Below are 19,470 nucleotides of genomic sequence, written 5' to 3'. Positions count from 1 at the left end.
GACCATGTGAGCTAATCAGACACACAGCTCCTGCCTACAACTTCAGGGGCTACAAGGTTTCTTATGGTCATATAAAAGGTGAGCTGGGCTGGTTTTGCCTTTTGACCACCATTTATAAAACACAAAGGGCACACAAACCCTCAATTTTTGGATCCAAAGTTAGACACCTTGTCCACCAGGCCACTTGGTCATGGAAATATGCTGCCCATTCAAAAGAAACTTGTACTACCTCCAAAACAGAATTATGAAGGGATGTGAAAGTAACACACAGAGAGTTTTGAGGACAACAAGTCATTGCTCTTTGAAGGCTTCGTGGGCTCACCTGTGGGCATAGATGTTTCTAGAATGAAGTCTTTTTCCTTGGGCAACTTGTCCAGTATGGGGATTGATCCCATGACCTTGGCGTTACTAGCCCCACGCTCTGACCATGTGAGCTAATCATACACACAACTCCTGCATAAAACTTAAGGGGCCACAAGGTTTCTTATGGTCATATAAAGGGTGAGCTGGGCTTGTTTTGCCCTCTTTACCACCATTAATTAACCACAAAGGGCACACAAACCCTCAATTTTTGGATCCAAAGTTAGACACCATGTCCAACAGGCCACTCGGTCATGGAAATATGCTGCCCATTCAAAAGAAACTTGTACTACCTCCAACACAAATTTTGAAGGAATGTGAAAGTAACACACAGAGAGTTTTGAGGACAGCAAGTCATTGCTCTTTGAAGGCTTCGTGGGCTCATCTGTGTGCATAGATGTTTCTAGAAGACAGTCTTTTTCCTTGGGCAACTTGTCCAGCATGGGGATTGAACCCATGACCTTGGCGTTATTGGCACCACGCTCTGACCATGTGAGCTAATCAGACAAACAGCTCCTGCCTGCAACTTAAGGGGCCACAAGGTTTCTTATGGTCATACATAGAAAGGGTCAGCTGGGCTGGTTTTGCCTTTTGACCACCATTTATTAAACACAAAGGGAACACAAACCCACAATTTTTGGATCCAAAGTTAGACACCTTGTCCACCAGGCCACTTGGTCATGGAAATATGCTGCCCATTCAAAAGAAACTTGTACTACCTCCAAAACAGAATTATGAAGGGATGTGAAAGTAACACAGAGAGCGTTTTGAGGAGAAAAACTCATTGCTCTTTGAAGGCTTCATGGGCTCACCTGTGGGCATAGATGTTTCCAGAATTAAGTCTTTATCCTTGGGCAACTTGTCCAGTATGGGGATTGATCCCATGACCTTGGTATTATTAGCACCACGCTCTGACCATGTGAGCTAATCAGACACACAGCTCCTGCCTACAACTTAAGGGGCCAAAAGGTTTCTAATTGTCATATAAAGGGTCATATAAAGGGTGAGCTGGGCTGGTTTTGCCTTTTGACCACCATTTATTAAACACAAAGGGACCAAAAAAACCCTCAATTTTTTGATCCAAAGTGAGACACCTTGTCCATTAAGCCACGTGGTCATGGTAATATGCTGCCCATTCAAAAGAAACTTGTACTACCTCCAAAACAGAATTATGAAGGGATGTGAAAGTAACACACAGAGAGTTTTGAGGACAAAAAATCATTGCTCTTTGAAGGCTTCATAGGCTCACCTGTGTGCATGAATGTTTCTTGAATAAAGTCTTTTTCCTTGGGCAACTTGTCCAGTATGGGGATTGAACCCATGACCTTGGCGTTATTAGCACCACGCTCTGACCATGTGAGCTAATCAGACACACAGCTCCTGCATAAAACTTAAGGGGCCACAAGGTTTCTTATGTTCAAACATAGGGTCAGCTCGTCTGGTTTGCCTTTTGACCACCATTTATTAAACACAAAGGGCACACAAACCCTCAATTTTTTGATCATAAGTTAGACACCTTGTCCACCAGGCCACTTGGTCATGGTAATATGCTGCCCATTCAAAAGAAACTTGTACTACCTCCAAAACAGAATTATGAAGGGATGTGAAAGTAACACACAGAGAGTTTTGAGGACAAAAACTCAATGCTCTTTGAAGGCTTCATGGGCTCACCTGTGTGCATGGATGTTTCCAGAAGACAGTCTTTTTCCTTGGGCAACTTGTCCAGTATGGGGATTGATCCCATGACCTGGCGTTATTAGCACCACGCTCTGACCATGTGAGCTAATCAGACACACAGCTCCTGCCTACAACTTAAGGGGCCACAAGGTTTCTTATGGTCATACATAGAAAGGGTCAGCTGGGCTGGTTTTGCCTTTTGACCACCATTTATTAAACACAAAGGGACAAAAAAAACCCTCAATTTTTGGATCCAAAGTTAGACACCTTGTCCACCAGGCCGCTTGGTCATGGAAATATGCTGCCCATTCAAAAGAAACTTGTACTACCTCCAAAACAGAATTATGAAGGGATGTGAAAGTAACACACAGAGGGTTTTGAGGACAAAAACTCATTGCTCTTTGAAGGCTTCATGGGCTCACCTGTGTGCATGGATGTTTCTTGAATAAAGTCTTTTTTCCTTGGGCAACTTGTCCAGTATGGGGATTGATCCCATGACCTTGGCGTTATTAGCACCACGCTCTGACCATGTGAGCTAATCAGACACACAGCTCCTGCCTACAACTTAAGGGGCCACAAGGTTTCTTATGGTCATACATAGAAAGGGTCAGCTGGGCTGGTTTTGCCTTTTGACCACCATTTATTAAACACAAAGGGCACACAAACCCACAATTTTTGGATCCAAAGTTAGACACCTTGTCCACCAGGCCACTTGGTCATGGAAATATGCTGCCCATTCAAAAGAAACTTGTACTACCTCCAAAACAGAATTATGAAGGGATGTGAAAGTAACACACAGAGAGTTTTGAGGACAAAAACTCAATGCTCTTTGAAGGCTTCATGGCCTCACCTGTGTGCATGTATGTTTCCAGAAGACAGTCTTTTTCCTTGGGCAACTTGTCCAGTATGGGGATTGATCCCATGTCCTTGGCGTTATTAGCACCACGCTCTGACCATGTGAGCTAATCAGACACACAGCTCCTGCCTACAACTTAAGGGGCCAAAAGGTTTCTAATGTTCATATAAAGGGTCATATAAAGGGTGAGCTGGGCTGGTTTTGCCTTTTGACCACCATTTATTAAACACAAAGGGACAAAAAAAACCCTCAATTTTTGGATCCAAAGTTAGACACCTTGTCCATTACGCCACGTGGTCATGGAAACAGCTGCCCATTCAAAAGAAACTTGTACTACCTCCAAAACAGAATTATGAAGGGATGTGAAAGTAAAACACAGAGAGTTTTTAGGACAAAAACTCATGCTCTTTGAAGGCTTTGTGGGCTCACCTGTGTGCATGGATGTTTCCAGAAGACAGTCTTTTTCCCTGGACAACTTGTCCAGTATGGGGACTGATCCCATGACCTTGGCGTTATTTGCACCACGCTCCGACCATGTGAGCTAATTAGACACACAGCTCCTGCCTGCAACAAAAGGGGCCAAAAGGTTTCTTATGGTCATATAAAGGGTCATATAAAGGGTGAGCTGGGCTGGTTTTGCCTTTTGACCACCATTTATTAAACACAAAGGGACGAAAAAACCCTCAATTTTTTGATCCAAAGTTAGACACCTTGTCCACCAGGCCACTTGGTCATGGAAATATGCTGCCCATTCAAAAGAAACTTGTACTACCTCCAAAACAGAATTATGAAGGGATGTGAAAGTAACACACAGAGAGTTTTGAGGACAAAAAATCATTGCTCTTTGAAGGCTTCATGGGCTCACCTGTGTGCATGGATGTTTCCAGAAGACAGTCTTTTTCCTTGGGCATCTTGTCCAGTATGGGGATTGATCCCATGACCTTGGCGTTATTGGCACCACGCTCTGACCATGTGAGCTAATCAGACACACAGCTCCTGCATAAAACTTAAGGGGCCACAAGGTTTCTTATGGTCATACATAGAAAGGGTGAGCTGGGCTGGTTTTGCCCTCTTGACCACCATTAATTAACCACAAAGGGCACACAAACCCTCAATTTTTGGATCCAAAGTTAGACACCTTGTCCACCAGGCCACTTGGTCATGGAAATCTGCTTCCCATGCAAAATAAACTTGTACTATCTCCAAAAGAGAATCATGAAAGGATGTAAAAAAACCACACAGAGGGTTTTGAGGACAAGAACTCATTGCTCTTTGAAGGCTTTGTGGGCTCACCTGTGTGCATGGATGTTTCTTGAATAAAGTCTTTTTCCTTGGGCAACTTGTCCAGTATGGGGATTGATCCCATGACCTTGGCGTTACTAGCACCCCGCTCTGACCATGTGAGCTAATCAGACACAAAGCTTCTGCATAAAACTTAAGGGGCTACAAGGTTTCTTATGGTCATATAAAAGGTGAGCTGGGCTGGTTTTGCCTTTTGACCACCATTTATTAACCACAAAGGGACGAAAAAACCCTCAATTTTTAGATCCAAAGTGAGACACCTTGTCCATTACGCCACGTGGTCATGGAAATATGCTGCCCATTCAAAAGAAACTTGTACTACCTCCAAAACAGAATTATGAAGAGATGTAAAAGAAGCACACAGAGGGTTTTGAGGACAAAAACTCATTGCTCTTTGAAGGCTTCATGGGCTCACCTGTGTGCATGGATGTTTCTTGAATAAAGTCTTTTTCCTTGGGCAACTTGTCCAGTATGGGGATTGAACCCATGACCTTGGCGTTATTGGCACCACGCTCTGACCATGTGAGCTAATCAGACACACAGCTCCTGCATAAAACTTAAGGGGCCACAAGGTTTCTTATGGTCATACATAGAAAGGGTCAGGTGGGCTGGTTTTGCCCTCTTGACCACCATTAATTAACCACAAAGGGCACACAAACCCTCAATTTTTGGATCCAAAGTTAGACACCTTGTCCACCAGGCCACTTGGTCATGGAAATATGCTGCCCATTCAAAAGAAACTTGTACTACCTCCAAAACAGATTTATGAAGGGAAAGTAACACACAGAGAGTTTTGAGGACAGAACTCACTGCTCTTTGAAAGGCTTCTTGGGCTCATCTGTGTGCATGGATGTTTCCAGAAGACAGTCTTTTTCCTTGGGCAACTTGTCCAGTATGGGGATTGATCCCATGACCTTGGCGTTATTAGCACCCTGCTCTGACCATGTGAGCTAATTAGACACACAGCTCCTGCCTACAACTTAAGGGGCTACAAGGTTTCTTATGGTCATACATAGAAAAGGTCAGCTGGGCTGGTTTTGCCTTTTGACCACCATTAATTAACCACAAAGGGCACACAAACCCTCAATTTTTGGATCCAAAGTTAGACACCTTGTCCACCAGGCCACTCGGTCATGGAAATATGCTGCCCATTCAAAAGAAACTTGTACTACCTCCAAAACAGAATTATGAAGGGATGTGAAGGTAACACACAGAGAGTTTTGAGGACAAAAACTCATTGCTCTTTGAAGGCTTTGTGGGCTCACCTGTGTGCATGGATGTTTCCAGAAGACAGTGTTTTTCCTTGGGCATCTTGTCCAGTATGGGGATTGATCCCATGACCTTGGAGTTATTAGCACCCCGCTCTGACCATGTGAGCTTATTAGACACACAGCTCCTGCATAAAACTTAAGGGGCCACAAGGTTTCTTATGGTCATATAAAGGGTGAGCTGGGCTGGTTTTGCCTTTTGACCACCATTTATTAAACACAAAGGGACGAAAAAACCCTCAATTTTTTGATCCAAAGTTAGACACCTTGTCCATTACGCCACGTGGTCATGGTAATATGCTGCCCATTCAAAAGAAACTTGTACTACCTCCAAAACAGAATTATGAAGGGATGTGAAAGTAACACACAGAGGGTTTTGAGGACAAAGACTCATTGCTCTTTGAAGGCTTCTTGGGCTCACCTGTGTGCATGGATGTTTCTAGAATTAAGTCTTTATCCTTGGGCAACTTGTCCAGTATGGGGATTGAACCCATGACCTTGGCGTTATTGGCACCACGCTCTGACCATGTGAGCTAATCAGACACACAGCTCCTGCATAAAACTTAAGGGGCCACAAGGTTTCTTATGGTCATATAAAGGGTGAGCTGGGCTGGTTTTGCCCTCTTGACCACCATTAATTAACCACAAAGGGCACACAAACCCTCAATTTTTGGATCCAAAGTTAGACACCTTGTCCACCAGGCCACTTGGTCATGGAAATATGCTGCCCATTCAAAAGAAACTTGTACTACCTCCAAAACAGAATAATGAAGGAAAAGTAACACACAGAGAGTTTTGAGGACAAAAACTCATTGCTCTTTGAAGGCTTTGTGGGCTCACCTGTGTGCATGGATGTTTCTTGAATGAAGTCTTTTTTCTTGGGCAAGGTTTCCAGTATGGGGACTGATCCCATGACCTTGGCGTTATTAGCAACTGGCTCTGACCATGTGAGCTAATCAGACACACAGCTCCTGCCTACAACTTTAGGGGCCATAAGGTTTATTATGGTCATATAAAGGGTCAGCTGGGCTGGTTTTGCCTTTTGACCACCATTTATAAAACACAAAGGGCACACAAACCCTCAATTTTTGGATCCAAAGTTAGACACCTTGTCCATTACACCACTTGGTCTTGGAAATATGCTGCCCATTCAAAAGAAACTTGTACTACCTCCAAAACAAATTATGAAGGGATGTGAAAGTAACACACAGAGAGTTTTGAGGACAAAAACTCATTGCTCTTTGAAGGCTTCTTGGGCTCACCTGTGTGCATGGATGTTTCTAAAATTAAGTCTTTTTCCTTAGGCAACTTGTCCAGTATGGGGATTGATCCCATGACCTTGGCGTTATTAGCCCCCCGCTCTGACCATGTGAGCTAATCAGACACACAGCTTCTGCCTACAACTTAAGGGGCCACAAGGTTTCTTATGGTCATACATCGAAAGGGTGAGCTGGGCTGGTTTTGCCTTTTGACCACCATTTATTAAACACAAAGGGATGAAAACCCTCAATTTTTGAATCCAAAGTTAGACACCTTGTCCATTACGCCACTTGGTCATGGAAAAATGCTGCCCATTCAAAAGAAACTTGTACTACATCAAGAAACAAAATTATGAAGGGATGTGAAAGTAACACACAGAGAGTTTTGAGGACAAGAAGTCATTGCTCTTTGAAGGCTTCGTGGGCTCACCTGTGTGCATGGATGTTTCCAGAAGACAGTCTTTTTCCTTGGGCATCTTGTCCAGTATGGGGATTGATCCCATAACCTTGGCGTTATTAGCACCCCGCTCTGAACATGTTAGCTAATCAGACACACAGCTCCTGCATAAAACTTAAGGGGCCACAAGGTTTCTTATGGTCATATAAAGGGTGAGCTGGGCTGGTTTTGCCTTTTGACCACCATTTATTTAACACAAAGGGACGAAAAAACCCTCAATTTTTTGATCCAAAGTGAGACACCTTGTCCATTACGCCACGTGGTCATGGTAATATGCTGCCTATTCAAAAGAAACTTGTACTACCTCCAAAACAGAATTATGAAGGGATGTGAAAGTAACACACAGAGAGTTTTGAGGACAAAAACTCAATGCTCTTTGAAGGCTTCATGGGCTCACCTGTGTGCATGGATGTTTCCAGAAGACAGTCTTTTTCCTTGGGCAACTTGTCCAGTATGGGGATTGAACCAATGACCTTGGCGTTATTGGCACCACGCTCTGACCATGTGAGCTAATCAGACACACAGCTCCTGCCTGCAACTTAAGGGGCCACAAGGTTTCTTATGGTCATACATAGAAAGGGTGAGCTGGGCTGGTTTTGCCCTCTTGACCACCATTTATTAACCACAAAGGGCACACAAACCCTCAATTTTTGGATCCAAAGTTAGACACCTTGTCCACCAGGCCACTTGGTCATGGAAATCTGCTTCCCATTCAAAATAAACTTGTACTATATCCAAAAGAGAATCATGAAAGGATGTAAAAAAAAGCACACAGAGGGTTTTGAGGACAAGAACTCATTGCTCTTTGAAGGCTTTGTGGGCTCACCTGTGTGCATGGATGTTTCTTGAATGAAGTCTTTTTTCTTGGGCAAGGTTTCCAGTATGGGGATTGATCCCATGACCTTGGCGTTATTAACACCCTGCTCTGACCATGTGAGCTAATCAGACACACAGCTCCTGCCTACAACTTCATGGGGCTACAAGGTTTCTTATGGTCATATAAAAGGTGAGCTGGGCTGGTTTTGCCTTTTGACCACCATTTATTAACCACAAAGGGACGAAAAAACCCTCAATTTTTTGATCCAAAGTTAGACACCTTGTCCATTACGCGACGTGGTCATGGAAATATGCTGCCCATTCAAAATAAACTTGTACTACCTCCAAAACAGAATTATGAAGAGATGTAAAAGAAGCACACAGAGGGTTTTGAGGACAAAAACTCATTGCTCTTTGAAGGCTTCGTGGGCTCACCTGTGTGCATGGATGTTCCTTGAATAATGTCTTTTTCCTTGGGCATCTTGTCCAGTATGGGGATTGAACCCATGACCTTGGCGTTATTAGCACCACGCTCTGACCATGTGAGCTAATCAGACACACAGCTCCTGCATAAAACTTAAGGGGCCACAAGGTTTCTTATGTTCAAACATAGGGTCAGCTCGTCTGGTTTGCCTTTTGACCACCATTAATTAACCACAAAGGGCACACAAACCCTCAATTTTTGGATCCAAAGTTAGACACCTTGTCCACCAGGCCACATGGTCATGGAAATATGCTGCCCATTCAAAAGAAACTTGTACTACCTCCAAAACAAATTATGAAGGGAAAGTAACACACAGAGTGTTTTGAGGACAAAAACTCATTGCTCTTTGAAGGCTTCTTGGGCTCACCTGTGTGCATGGATGTTTCTAGAATTAAGTCTTTTTCCTTGGGCAACTTGTCCAGTATGGGGATTGATCACATGACCTTGGCGTTATTAGCACCACGCTCTGACCATGTGAGCTAATCAGACACACAGCTCCTGCATAAAACTTAAGGGGCTACAAGGTTTCTCATGGTCATACAAAGACAGGGTGAGCTGGGCTTGTTTTGCCTTTTGACCACCATTAAATAACCACAAAGGGCACACAAACCCTCAATTTTTGGATCCAAAGTTAGACACCTTGTCCACCAGGCCACTTGGTCATGGAAATATGCTGCCCATTCAAAAGAAACTTGTACTACCTCCAAAACAGAATTATGATGGGATGTGAAAGTAACACACAGAGAGTTTTGAGGACAAAAACTCATTGCTCTTTGAAGGCTTCGTGGGCTCACCTGTGTGCATGGCTGTTTCTAGAATTAAGTCTTTTTCCTTGGGCAACTTGTCCAGTATGGGGATTGATCCCATGACCTTGGCGTTATTAGCACCACGCTCTGACCATGTGAGCTAATCAGACACACAGCTCCTGCCTACAACTTAAGGGGCCACAAGGTTTCTTATGGTCATATAAAGGGTGAGCTGGGCTTGTTTTGCCCTCTTGACCACCATTAATTAACCACAAAGGGCACACAAACCCTCAATTTTTGGATCCAAAGTTAGACACCATGTCCACCAGGCCACTCGGTCATGGAAATATGCTGCCCATTCAAAAGAAACTTGTACTACCTCCAAAACAAATTATGAAGGGATGTGAAAGTAACACACAGAGAGTTTTGAGGACAACAAGTCATTGCTCTTTGAAGGCTTCGTGGGCTCATCTGTGTGCATAGATTTTTCCAGAAGACAGTCTTTTTCCTTGGGCAACTTGTCCAGTATGGGGATTGATCCCATGACCTTGGCGTTATTAGCCCCATGCTCTGACCATGTGAGCTAATCAGACACACAGCTCCTGCATAAAACTTAAGGGGCCACAAGGTTTCTTATGGTCATACATAGAAAGGGTGAGCTGGGCTGGTTTTGCCTTTTGACCACCATTTATTAAACACAAAGGGCACACAAACCCTAAATTCTTGGATCCAAAGTTAGACACCTTGTCCACCAGGCCACTTGGTCATGGAAATATGCTGCTCATTCAAAAGAAACTTGTACTACCTCCAAAACAGAATTATGAAGGGCTGTGAAAGTAACACAGAGAGAGTTTTGAGGACAAAAAGTCATTGCTCTTCGAAGGCTTCATGGGCTCACCTGTGTGCATGGATGTTTCTAGAATAAATTGTTTTTCCTTAGGCAACTTGTCCAGTATGGGGATTGAACCCATGACCTTGGCGTTATTAGCACCACGCTCTGACCATGTGAGCTTATCAGACACAGAGCTCCTGCATAAAACTTAAGGGGCCACAAGGTTTCTTATGGTCATATAAAGGGTGAGCTGGGCTGGTTTTGCCTTTTGACCACCATGTATAAAACACAAAGGGCACACAAACCCTCAATTTTTGGATCCAAAGTTAGACACCTTGTCCACCAGGCCACTTGGTCATGGAAATATGCTGCCCATTCAAAAGAAACTTGTACTACCTCCAAAACAGAATTATGAAGGGATGTGAAAGTAACACACAGAGAGTTTTGAGGACAACAAGTCATTGCTCTTTGAAGGCTTCGTGGGCTCACCTGTGGGCATAGATGTTTCTAGAATGAAGTCTTTTTCCTTGGGCAACTTGTCCAGTATGGGGATTGATCCCATGACCTTGGCGTTACTAGCCCCACGCTCTGACCATGTGAGCTAATCAGACACACAACTCCTGCATAAAACTTAAGGGGCCACAAGGTTTCTTATGGTCATATAAAGGGTGAGCTGGGCTTGTTTTGCCCTCTTTACCACCATTAATTAACCACAAAGGGCACACAAACCCTCAATTTTTGGATCCAAAGTTAGACACCATGTCCAACAGGCCACTCGGTCATGGAAATATGCTGCCCATTCAAAAGAAACTTGTACTACCTCCAACACAAATTATGAAGGAATGTGAAAGTAACACACAGAGAGTTTTGAGGACAGCAAGTCATTGCTCTTTGAAGGCTTCGTGGGCTCATCTGTGTGCATAGATGTTTCCAGAAGACAGTCTTTTTCCTTGGGCAACTTGTCCAGTATGGGGATTGATCCCATGACCTTGGCGTTATTAGCCCCACGCTCTGACCATGTGAGCTAATCAGACACACAGCTCCTGCATAAAACTTAAGGGGCCACAAGGTTTCTTATGGTCATACATAGAAAGGGTGAGCTGGGCTGGTTTTGCCCTCTTGACCACCATTAATTAACCACAAAGGGCACACAAACCCTCAATTTTTGGATCCAAAGTTAGACACCTTGTCCACCAGGCCACTTGGTCATGGAAATATGCTGCCCATTCAAAAGAAACTTGTACTACCTCCAAAACAGAATTATGAAGGAAAAGTAACACACAGAGAGTTTTGAGGACAAAAACTCATTGCTCTTTGAAGGCTTCGTGGGCTCACCTGTGTGCATGGATGTTTCCAGAAGACAGTCTTTTTCCTTAGGCAACTTGTCCAGTATGGGGATTGATCCCATGACCTTGGCGTTATTAGCAACTGGCTCTGACCATGTGAGCTAATCAGACACACAGCTCCTGCCTACAACTTAAGGGGCCATAAGGTTTATTATGGTCATATAAAGGGTCAGCTGGGCTGGTTTTGCCTTTTGACCACCATTTATAAAACACAAAGGGCACACAAACCCTCAATTTTTGGATCCAAAGTTAGACACCTTGTCCATTACACCACTTGGTCTTGGAAATATGCTGCCCATTCAAAAGAAACTTGTACTACCTCCAAAACAAATTATGAAGGGATGTGAAAGTAACACACAGAGAGTTTTGAGGACAAAAACTCATTGCTCTTTGAAGGCTTCTTGGGCTCACCTGTGTGCATGGATGTTTCTAGAATTAAGTCTTTTTCCTTAGGCAACTTGTCCAGTATGGGGATTGATCCCATGACCTTGGCGTTATTAGCCCCCCGCTCTGACCATGTGAGCTAATCAGACACACAGCTTCTGCCTACAACTTAAGGGGCCACAAGGTTTCTTATGGTCATACATCGAAAGGGTGAGCTGGGCTGGTTTTGCCTTTTGACCACCATTTATTAAACACAAAGGGATGAAAACCGTCAATTTTTGGATCCAAAGTTAGACACCTTGTCCATTACGCCACTTGGTCATGGAAATATGCTGCCCATTCAAAAGAAACTTGTACTACCTCCAAAACAGAATTATGATGGGATGTGAAAGTAACACACAGAGAGTTTTGAGGACAAAAACTCATTGCTCTTTGAAGGCTTCGTGGGCTCACCTGTGTGCATGGATGTTTCCAGAAGACAGTCTTTTTCCTTGGGCATCTTGTCCAGTATGGGGATTGATCCCATAACCTTGGCGTTATTAGCACCCCGCTCTGACCATGTTAGCTAATCAGACACACAGCTCCTGCATAAAACTTAAGGGGCCACAAGGTTTCTTATGGTCATATAAAGGGTGAGCTGGGCTGGTTTTGCCTTTTGACCACCATTTATTTAACACAAAGGGACGAAAAAACCCTCAATTTTTTGATCCAAAGTGAGACACCTTGTCCATTACGCCACGTGGTCATGGTAATATGCTGCCTATTCAAAAGAAACTTGTACTACCTCCAAAACAGAATTATGAAGGGATGTGAAAGTAACACACAGAGAGTTTTGAGGACAAAAACTCAATGCTCTTTGAAGGCTTCATGGGCTCACCTGTGTGCATGGATGTTTCCAGAAGACAGTCTTTTTCCTTGGGCAACTTGTCCAGTATGGGGATTGAACCAATGACCTTGGCGTTATTGGCACCACGCTCTGACCATGTGAGCTAATCAGACACACAGCTCCTGCCTGCAACTTAAGGGGCCACAAGGTTTCTTATGGTCATACATAGAAAGGGTGAGCTGGGCTGGTTTTGCCCTCTTGACCACCATTTATTAACCACAAAGGGCACACAAACCCTCAATTTTTGGATCCAAAGTTAGACACCTTGTCCACCAGGCCACTTGGTCATGGAAATCTGCTTCCCATTCAAAATAAACTTGTACTATATCCAAAAGAGAATCATGAAAGGATGTAAAAAAAAGCACACAGAGGGTTTTGAGGACAAGAACTCATTGCTCTTTGAAGGCTTTGTGGGCTCACCTTTGTGCATGGATGTTTCTTGAATGAAGTCTTTTTTCTTGGGCAAGGTTTCCAGTATGGGGATTGATCCCATGACCTTGGCGTTATTAACACCCTGCTCTGACCATGTGAGCTAATCAGACACACAGCTCCTGCCTACAACTTCATGGGGCTACAAGGTTTCTTATGGTCATATAAAAGGTGAGCTGGGCTGGTTTTGCCTTTTGACCACCATTTATTAACCACAAAGGGACGAAAAAACCCTCAATTTTTTGATCCAAAGTTAGACACCTTGTCCATTACGCGACGTGGTCATGGAAATATGCTGCCCATTCAAAATAAACTTGTACTACCTCCAAAACAGAATTATGAAGAGATGTAAAAGAAGCACACAGAGGGTTTTGAGGACAAAAACTCATTGCTCTTTGAAGGCTTCGTGGGCTCACCTGTGTGCATGGATGTTCCTTGAATAAAGTCTTTTTCCTTGGGCAACTTGTCCAGTATGGGGATTGAACCCATGACCTTGGCGTTATTAGCACCACGCTCTGACCATGTGAGCTAATCAGACACACAGCTCCTGCATAAAACTTAAGGGGCCACAAGGTTTCTTATGTTCAAACATAGGGTCAGCTCGTCTGGTTTGCCTTTTGACCACCATTAATTAACCACAAAGGGCACACAAACCCTCAATTTTTGGATCCAAAGTTAGACACCTTGTCCACCAGGCCACTTGGTCATGGAAATATGCTGCCCATTCAAAAGAAACTTGTACTACCTCCAAAACAAATTATGAAGGGAAAGTAACACACAGAGTGTTTTGAGGACAAAAACTCATTGCTCTTTGAAGGCTTCTTGGGCTCACCTGTGTGCATGGATGTTTCTAGAATTAAGTCTTTTTCCTTGGGCAACTTGTCCAGTATGGGGATTGATCACATGACCTTGGCGTTATTAGCACCACGCTCTGACCATGTGAGCTAATCAGACACACAGCTCCTGCATAAAACTTAAGGGGCTACAAGGTTTCTCATGGTCATACAAAGACAGGGTGAGCTGGGCTTGTTTTGCCTTTTGACCACCATTAATTAACCACAAAGGGCACACAAACCCTCAATTTTTGGATCCAAAGTTAGACACCATGTCCACCAGGCCACTTGGTCATGGAAATATGCTGCCCATTCAAAAGAAACTTGTACTACCTCCAAAACAGAATTATGATGGGATGTGAAAGTAACACACAGAGAGTTTTGAGGACAAAAACTCATTGCTCTTTGAAGGCTTCGTGGGCTCACCTGTGTGCATGGATGTTTCTAGAATTAAGTCTTTTTCCTTGGGCAACTTGTCCAGTATGGGGATTGATCCCATGACCTTGGCGTTATTAGCACCACGCTCTGACCATGTGAGCTAATCAGACACACAGCTCCTGCATAAAACTTAAGGGGCCACAAGGTTTCTTATGGTCATATAAAGGGTGAGCTGGGCTTGTTTTGCCCTCTTGACCACCATTAATTAACCACAAAGGGCACACAAACCCTCAATTTTTGGATCCAAAGTTAGACACCATGTCCACCAGGCCACTCGGTCATGGAAATATGCTGCCCATTCAAAAGAAACTTGTACTACCTCCAAAACAAATTATGAAGGGATGTGAAAGTAACACACAGAGAGTTTTGAGGACAACAAGTCATTGCTCTTTGAAGGCTTCTTGGGCTCACCTGTGTGCATGGATGTTTCTAGAATTAAGTCTTTTTCCTTGGGCAACTTGTCCAGTATGGGGATTGATCACATGACCTTGGCGTTATTAGCACCACGCTCTGACCATGTGAGCTAATCAGACACACAGCTCCTGCATAAAACTTAAGGGGCTACAAGGTTTCTCATGGTCATACAAAGACAGGGTGAGCTGGGCTTGTTTTGCCTTTTGACCACCATTAAATAACCACAAAGGGCACACAAACCCTCAATTTTTGGATCCAAAGTTAGACACCTTGTCCACCAGGCCACTTGGTCATGGAAATATGCTGCCCATTCAAAAGAAACTTGTACTACCTCCAAAACAGAATTATGAAGGGCTGTGAAAGTAACACAGAGAGAGTTTTGAGGACAAAAACTCATTGCTCTTCGAAGGCTTCATGGGCTCACCTGTGTGCATGGATGTTTCTAGAATAAATTGTTTTTCCTTAGGCAACTTGTCCAGTATGGGGATTGAACCCATGACCTTGGCGTTATTAGCACCACGCTCTGACCATGTGAGCTAATCAGACACACAGCTCCTGCCTACAACTTAAGGGGCCACAAGGTTTCTTATGGTCATATAAAGGGTGAGCTGGGCTGGTTTTGCCTTTTGACCACCATGTATAAAACACAAAGGGCACACAAACCCTCAATTTTTGGATCCAAAGTTAGACACCTTGTCCACCAGGCCACTTGGTCATGGAAATATGCTGCCCATTCAAAAGAAACTTGTACTACCTCCAAAACAAATTATGAAGGGATGTGAAAGTAACACACAGAGAGTTTTGAGGACAACAAGTCATTGCTCTTTGAAGGCTTCTTGGGCTCACCTGTGTGCATGGATATTCCAAAATTAAGTCTTTTTCCTTGGGCAACTTGTCCAGTATGGGGATTGATCACATGACCTTGGCGTTATTAGCACCACGCTCTGACCATGTGAGCTAATCAGACACACAGCTCCTGCATAAAACTTAAGGGGCTACAAGGTTTCTCATGGTCATACAAAGACAGGGTGAGCTGGGCTTGTTTTGCCTTTTGACCACCATTAATTAACCACAAAGGGCACACAAACCCTCAATTTTTGGATCCAAAGTTAGACACCTTGTCCACCAGGCCACTTGGTCATGGAAATATGCTGCCCATTCAAAAGAAACTTGTACTACCTCCAAAACAGAATTATGATGGGATGTGAAAGTAACACACAGAGAGTTTTGAGGACAAAAACTCATTGCTCTTTGAAGGCTTCGTGGGCTCACCTGTGTGCATGGCTGTTTCTAGAATTAAGTCTTTTTCCTTGGGCAACTTGTCCAGTATGGGGATTGATCCCATGACCTTGGCGTTATTAGCACCACGCTCTGACCATGTGAGCTAATCAGACACACAGCTCCTGCCTACAACTTAAGGGGCCACAAGGTTTCTTATGGTCATATAAAGGGTGAGCTGGGCTTGTTTTGCCCTCTTGACCACCATTAATTAACCACAAAGGGCACACAAACCCTCAATTTTTGGATCCAAAGTTAGACACCATGTCCACCAGGCCACTCGGTCATGGAAATATGCTGCCCATTCAAAAGAAACTTGTACTACCTCCAAAACAAATTATGAAGGGATGTGAAAGTAACACACAGAGAGTTTTGAGGACAACAAGTCATTGCTCTTTGAAGGCTTCGTGGGCTCATCTGTGTGCATAGATTTTTCCAGAAGACAGTCTTTTTCCTTGGGCAACTTGTCCAGTATGGGGATTGATCCCATGACCTTGGCGTTATTAGCCCCATGCTCTGACCATGTGAGCTAATCAGACACACAGCTCCTGCATAAAACTTAAGGGGCCACAAGGTTTCTTATGGTCATACATAGAAAGGGTGAGCTGGGCTGGTTTTGCCTTTTGACCACCATTTATTAAACACAAAGGGCACACAAACCCTCAATTCTTGGATCCAAAGTTAGACACCTTGTCCACCAGGCCACTTGGTCATGGAAATATGCTGCCCATTCAAAAGAAACTTGTACTATCTCCAAAAGAGAATCATGAAAGGATGTAAAAAAAAGCACACAGAGGGTTTTGAGGACAAGAACTCATTGCTCTTTGAAGGCTTTGTGGGCTCACCTTTGTGCATGGATGTTTCTTGAATGAAGTCTTTTTTCTTGGGCAAGGTTTCCAGTATGGGGATTGATCCCATGACCTTGGCGTTATTAACACCCCGCTCTGACCATGTGAGCTAATCAGACACACAGCTCCTGCCTACAACTTCATGGGGCTACAAGGTTTCTTATGGTCATATAAAAGGTGAGCTGGGCTGGTTTTGCCTTTTGACCACCATTTATTAACCACAAAGGGACGAAAAAACCCTCAATTTTTTGATCCAAAGTTAGACACCTTGTCCATTACGCGACGTGGTCATGGAAATATGCTGCCCATTCAAAATAAACTTGTACTACCTCCAAAACAGAATTATGAAGAGATGTAAAAGAAGCACACAGAGGGTTTTGAGGAAAAAAACTCATTGCTCTTTGAAGGCTTCGTGGGCTCACCTGTTAACATGGATGTTCCTTGAATAAAGTCTTTTTCCTTGGGCAACTTGTCCAGTATGGGGATTGAACCCATGACCTTGGCGTTATTAGCACCACGCTCTGACCATGTGAGCTAATCAGACACAGAGCTCCTGCATAAAACTTAAGGGGCCACAAGGTTTCTTATGTTCAAACATAGGGTCAGCTCGTCTGGTTTGCCTTTTGACCACCATTAATTAACCACAAAGGGCACACAAACCCTCAATTTTTTGATCCAAAGTTAGACACCTTGTCCACCAGGCCACTTGGTCATGGAAATATGCTGCCCATTCAAAAGAAACTTGTACTACCTCCAAAACAGAATTATGAAGGGATGTGAAAGTAACACACAGAGAGTTTTGAGGACAAAAACTCATTGCTCTTTGAAGGCTTCTTGGGCTCACCTGTGTGCATGGATGTTTCTAGAATAAAGTCTTTTTCCTTGGGCAGCTTGTCCAGTATGGGGATTGATCCCATGACCTTGGCGTTATTAGCACCACGCTCTGACCATGTGAGCTAATCAGACACAGAGCTCCTGCCTACAACTTCATGGGGCTACAAGGTTTCTTATGGTCATATAAAAGGTGAGCTGGGCTGGTTTTGCCTTTTGACCACCATTTATTAACCACAAAGGGACGAAAAACCCTCAATTTTTTGATCCAAAGTTAGACACCTTGTCCATTACGCGACGTGGTCATGGAAATATGCTGCCCATTCAAAATAAACTTGTACTACCTCCAAAACAGAATTATGAAGAGATGTAAAAGAAACACACAGAGGGTTTTGAGGACAAAACCTCATTGCTCTTGAAGGCTTCGTGGGCTCACCTGTGTGCATGGATGTTTCTTGAATTAAGTGTTTTTATTTGGGAAACTTTTCCAGTATGGGGATTGATCCCATGACCTTGGCGTTATTAGCCCCACGCTCTGACCATGTGAGCTAATCAGACACACAGCTCCTGCATAAAACTTAAGGGGCCACAAGGTTTCTTATGGTCATACATAGAAAGGGTCAGCTTGGCTGGTTTTGCCTTTTGACCACCATTTATTTAAAACAAAGGGCACACAAACCCTCAATTTTTGGATCCAAAGTTAGACACCTTGTCCACCAGGCCACTTGGTCATGGAAATATGCTGCCCATTCAAAAGAAACTTGTACTACCTCCAAAACAAATTATGAAGGGATGTGAAAGTAACACACAGAGAGTTTTGAGGACAACAAGTCATTGCTCTTTGAAGGCTTCTTGGGCTCACCTGTGTGCATGGATATTCCAAAATTAAGTCTTTTTCCTTGGGCAACTTGTCCAGTATGGGGATTGATCACATGACCTTGGCGTTATTAGCACCACGCTCTGACCATGTGAGCTAATCAGACACACAGCTCCTGCATAAAACTTAAGGGGCTACAAGGTTTCTCATGGTCATACAAAGACAGGGTGAGCTGGGCTTGTTTTGCCTTTTGACCACCATTAATTAACCACAAAGGGCACACAAACCCTCAATTTTTGGATCCAAAGTTAGACACCTTGTCCACCAGGCCACTTGGTCATGGAAATATGCTGCCCATTCAAAAGAAACTTGTACTACCTCCAAAACAGAATTATGATGGGATGTGAAAGTAACACACAGAGAGTTTTGAGGACAAAAACTCATTGCTCTTTGAAGGCTTCGTGGGCTCACCTGTGTGCATGGCTGTTTCTAGAATTAAGTCTTTTTCCTTGGGCAACTTGTCCAGTATGGGGATTGATCCCATGACCTTGGCGTTATTAGCACCACGCTCTGACCATGTGAGCTAATCAGACACACAGCTCCTGCCTACAACTTAAGGGGCCACAAGGTTTCTTATGGTCATATAAAGGGTGAGCTGGGCTTGTTTTGCCCTCTTGACCACCATTAATTAACCACAAAGGGCACACAAACCCTCAATTTTTGGATCCAAAGTTAGACACCATGTCCACCAGGCCACTCGGTCATGGAAATATGCTGCCCATTCAAAAGAAACTTGTACTACCTCCAAAACAAATTATGAAGGGATGTGAAAGTAACACACAGAGAGTTTTGAGGACAACAAGTCATTGCTCTTTGAAGGCTTCGTGGGCTCATCTGTGTGCATAGATT

The 19,470-nt window shown here is 43.7% G+C and overlaps 14 non-coding genes across 14 annotated transcripts; all 14 read right to left on the bottom strand.

The window, feature by feature from the left end:
* Positions 1 to 1,657: 1,657 nt before the first annotated feature.
* Positions 1,658 to 1,731, bottom strand: trnai-aau (transfer RNA isoleucine (anticodon AAU)). The gene has a single exon. It is a non-coding gene; the product is annotated as a tRNA-Ile (tRNA).
* A 777-nt stretch (positions 1,732 to 2,508) lies between these two features.
* On the bottom strand, positions 2,509 to 2,582 carry trnai-aau (transfer RNA isoleucine (anticodon AAU)). Its single transcript has one exon. It is a non-coding gene; the product is annotated as a tRNA-Ile (tRNA).
* Positions 2,583 to 2,935: 353 nt separating this feature from the next.
* trnai-aau (transfer RNA isoleucine (anticodon AAU)) lies at positions 2,936 to 3,009 on the bottom strand. Its single transcript has one exon. It is a non-coding gene; the product is annotated as a tRNA-Ile (tRNA).
* A 1,649-nt stretch (positions 3,010 to 4,658) lies between these two features.
* Positions 4,659 to 4,732, bottom strand: trnai-aau (transfer RNA isoleucine (anticodon AAU)). The gene has a single exon. It is a non-coding gene; the product is annotated as a tRNA-Ile (tRNA).
* A 1,200-nt stretch (positions 4,733 to 5,932) lies between these two features.
* On the bottom strand, positions 5,933 to 6,006 carry trnai-aau (transfer RNA isoleucine (anticodon AAU)). The gene has a single exon. It is a non-coding gene; the product is annotated as a tRNA-Ile (tRNA).
* A 2,472-nt stretch (positions 6,007 to 8,478) lies between these two features.
* On the bottom strand, positions 8,479 to 8,552 carry trnai-aau (transfer RNA isoleucine (anticodon AAU)). The gene has a single exon. It is a non-coding gene; the product is annotated as a tRNA-Ile (tRNA).
* Positions 8,553 to 9,321: 769 nt separating this feature from the next.
* trnai-aau (transfer RNA isoleucine (anticodon AAU)) lies at positions 9,322 to 9,395 on the bottom strand. The gene has a single exon. It is a non-coding gene; the product is annotated as a tRNA-Ile (tRNA).
* Positions 9,396 to 13,566: 4,171 nt separating this feature from the next.
* Positions 13,567 to 13,640, bottom strand: trnai-aau (transfer RNA isoleucine (anticodon AAU)). The gene has a single exon. It is a non-coding gene; the product is annotated as a tRNA-Ile (tRNA).
* Positions 13,641 to 14,409: 769 nt separating this feature from the next.
* On the bottom strand, positions 14,410 to 14,483 carry trnai-aau (transfer RNA isoleucine (anticodon AAU)). The gene has a single exon. It is a non-coding gene; the product is annotated as a tRNA-Ile (tRNA).
* A 776-nt stretch (positions 14,484 to 15,259) lies between these two features.
* Positions 15,260 to 15,333, bottom strand: trnai-aau (transfer RNA isoleucine (anticodon AAU)). The gene has a single exon. It is a non-coding gene; the product is annotated as a tRNA-Ile (tRNA).
* A 774-nt stretch (positions 15,334 to 16,107) lies between these two features.
* On the bottom strand, positions 16,108 to 16,181 carry trnai-aau (transfer RNA isoleucine (anticodon AAU)). The gene has a single exon. It is a non-coding gene; the product is annotated as a tRNA-Ile (tRNA).
* Positions 16,182 to 17,383: 1,202 nt separating this feature from the next.
* On the bottom strand, positions 17,384 to 17,457 carry trnai-aau (transfer RNA isoleucine (anticodon AAU)). The gene has a single exon. It is a non-coding gene; the product is annotated as a tRNA-Ile (tRNA).
* Positions 17,458 to 17,805: 348 nt separating this feature from the next.
* Positions 17,806 to 17,879, bottom strand: trnai-aau (transfer RNA isoleucine (anticodon AAU)). Its single transcript has one exon. It is a non-coding gene; the product is annotated as a tRNA-Ile (tRNA).
* Positions 17,880 to 19,080: 1,201 nt separating this feature from the next.
* trnai-aau (transfer RNA isoleucine (anticodon AAU)) lies at positions 19,081 to 19,154 on the bottom strand. Its single transcript has one exon. It is a non-coding gene; the product is annotated as a tRNA-Ile (tRNA).
* Positions 19,155 to 19,470: the final 316 nt, after the last annotated feature.

Source organism: Halichoeres trimaculatus, unplaced genomic scaffold, assembly GCF_033239565.1.
Source record: "Halichoeres trimaculatus isolate MK-OKI-2021-1 unplaced genomic scaffold, fHalTri1.1 fHalTri1_scaffold_2, whole genome shotgun sequence".
NCBI classification, from domain to species: Eukaryota; Metazoa; Chordata; class Actinopteri; order Labriformes; family Labridae; genus Halichoeres; species Halichoeres trimaculatus.
The sequence above is the reverse complement of the archived record's forward strand: the minus strand, read 5'-3'. Positions and strand labels throughout refer to the sequence as shown.